At 45.5% G+C, this 3,159-nt stretch overlaps 1 pseudogene; it reads right to left on the reverse strand.

The window, feature by feature from the left end:
* Positions 1 to 952: 952 nt before the first annotated feature.
* LOC114448332 (acidic amino acid decarboxylase GADL1-like) lies at positions 953 to 2,930 on the reverse strand (annotated as a pseudogene).
* Positions 2,931 to 3,159: the final 229 nt, after the last annotated feature.

Below are 3,159 nucleotides of genomic sequence, written 5' to 3' on the forward strand. Positions count from 1 at the left end.
GCTGTTCTCGTGGCGTGAGGTTCTGGTCCGAATGGACCGTAACTTCCTGCACAAAGAGTCCATGTCCAGGGTGAGAAGGGTCAGCTGTGATCCGACCTGCACGCCTCAGAGTCCTGGAGACGTACAGGTCTTGGAGAGAAGGCAGGCTGCAGCCGATCACCTTCTCAGCAGAGCGCACAACACGCTGCAGTCTGTGCCTGTCCCTGGCTGTGGCCCCAGCGTACCACACTGTGATGGAGGAGGTGAGGATGGACTCAATGATGGCCGTGTAGAACTGAACCATCATTCTGGCTGGCACCTTGAGTTTCCTCAGCTGCCGCAGGAAGAACATCCTCTGCTGGACCTTTTTGATGAGAATGTTTTGATTAAGCATTTGTAAAGTCTGATGGTGGATGATGAGTTCAGACAGGGCAAGTTCGTCCACACCAAACTAGTACGATTATATCTTTGAGCTTTTATTTTGAAACAGGAAGCCGACAAATACCAAAGGAATCATCCAGATCCTCATCATTTGCTCTGCAGCTGTAACAGTTAGTCAATGAATGGAACTGTTAGTCTGAAAAAAGGAACACGCTTAAGGACATGTTCCACTGGTTTGTGCATACAATGTTAAATTGATCAGTCACAGACAATCAATAAGGCAAACAAACAATCATCAGCAGCAGATCTGTTAGACTGCAGCATTCACATTGTCACATCTCGTTTATTTTTGGACACCTCTTTTAAAAACGCTGTAGCACAGGTGTGATTATCGCATCAGGCTTTGTAGCTGCTCAATGCCAAAACGCCAAAATGCTCAAAGCTGGAACTCTTTAGAGCAAATTGTACCTCTCAGGACATCATTTAAATAATCTATCTATCTATCTATCTATCTATCTATCTATCTATCTATCTATCTATCTATCTATCTATCTATCTATCTATCTATCTATCTATCTATCTATCTATCTATCTATCTATCTAGGAACTGGCCTTGTCTCTGTCCCGCCATCGTGTTGCCGGCCTCCATCATGCGCTCTTTGATCACCGGGGCCACCTGCAGGAGGAGGGAGGACATCACTGCCCTGTTAGACAGCACTGACATACACGCTGATGCTGAGCAGAATGATGTTAACACGTGAAAATATTCCTCTTCAGTAATGAGCTCCTTACAGTGTGGGAGCTTCTTCAGGCTTGGTGGGATGTACCAGAAGCAAACATTTGTATATTCAGGCTGCAGAGAGGGGAAGAGACACACACTGACTCATACAACAACAGAAACACACTTAGAGCTTAGTCTCATTATACTTAAAACGACATTAGTATTCTGCAGGTTTAGAGAATTAAGCCTACAGTAGACATGCCCAGAAGTGATCCTTTGCTCAAAACCTTATTTGTGTAGAACCTTTAGTAGAGGGCAGTCAGATCCAAGAGCAAACTCAGAGTAACAATAAACAGTGTCATCAGTTTTATAGTAAAATATTATTACCAATACTGAAAAAATATTTAAAAATAGAAAAAAAATCCTGAATTGCTTCCAACAAAGTCACAAAAAATCATTTCACACTCAAGTATTTAGTGGTTGTTACCACTTGTTGACCACAAGAGGGCAGCATGTACCATCTGACTGATTTAAACCAATGTAATGCTGTGCTGTGGACCACTGCTTCAGGCCGCCTGTGCTAACCTGTCCTGTCACTGCATCTGTGTCACATGGTTCCTCAGGCTAACCTGGCCATGGTGAGGGCTCTGTCCACCCTCCACTCCAGTTCTTTGGTTCCCAAAGCCTTCCACATGAGCCACAACTTGAAATCTGCATCCTGCTGCACTGGACCGACTTGTCGCCTGTGTCGTAGCTGACGTTGTAGAACTTATCCTGCTGGAAGAGGTAGGAGGCCCGAGCAGAGTGGCAGCACTGGAGGAGGTTCTGAGGAAGCACAGAGAATAGTTTAGACACCATGCTGCATGTTTCCTGCAGATTTTAAGCTAAGCTAAGCTACAGTTTCATACGTATGCACTGTGTACATGAATGTGACTGATGGGTTTATGATGGAGAGGAGTGACACAGCTCTCAGTGCATGCAGCCTAACACCGCCTGAGAGGAGAGGAAGATCACAGTCCTTATATATCAGGTAATCTAACATGCTCTCTGATCAGATCAGTCATCACACCTCCTTTCAACAGCACAACCTCCACCTACATCATCTGCTTAATATAGTGATAAATGACAGAGTGATTTCATTATCAGGTGATGTGTGAGTGTGTCTCACCGTTTTGCCTCTGACCAGGAAAGCAGAGCACTGCAGGCAGGCCATCAGCATCTTGTGAGGGTTCCAGGCAACAGAGTCGGCTCTTATCAGAAAGACACAGCACAAAGCCAGTTTACAGTGAGTGTGTTATCACCGGACACATCTGGAGAACACTGTACTATGTATACAGGAGTGAGTGTTATGAAATAAATATGAGTAAATATGAGTTTGGGTTGATCTCACTGTTTACCTGTGGATGCCCTTTAACAACTGTCTGCGCTTCTTAGACATGAGGGCTGCTCCTCCCCAACAGGCCTGAGAAAACGAAAGGATAGAAAACCATGTTAATGAACCACTGATGCTGATTCTAGGACGTTAACGTGAATTCACTGTTGAGCTCACGTCCACGTGCAGCCACAGGTCGTGCTTCTCACAGATGTCTGCGATCTCCTGGATGGGATCAAAAGCTCCAAGAACTGTGGTTCCTGCTGTGGCGTTTACCATGAAGGGAACTGCACCCTGAACACACACACACACACACACACATTATTTTATATTCCCAAAAGACAAAAGCGACCTTTATTTGCTCTGCCAGAGCTGAGGGGATCATCTTAGTCAGTCTTTACATGCAACGATCATATAAGGAACCTGCGCCACATGCAAGTTCCTCTGTTCAAGGAACCAGCCCAACAGGTAAATCATGTTCGAGGGGTAACAGGCTGCACCACGTAAAGTTGTAGCTGCCTGGTCTATAAATGAAGAAGAGGAGTCAGGGATTAAACCAACAGCCTCCTCTGCTGTCTGAGCTCCTGCCTCACACTCTTTCACCAGGGACTGTTTCACCAGCATAATGTATTCATAATGTATTCTGGACGAGTATTAGCAGAGACGTGGACGCCGGCCGCAGGGCAGCGCACAACTGGACTTTTCA

This window comes from Parambassis ranga, chromosome 16 (assembly GCF_900634625.1).
Source record: "Parambassis ranga chromosome 16, fParRan2.1, whole genome shotgun sequence".
In the NCBI taxonomy this organism is placed as follows: Eukaryota; Metazoa; Chordata; class Actinopteri; family Ambassidae; genus Parambassis; species Parambassis ranga.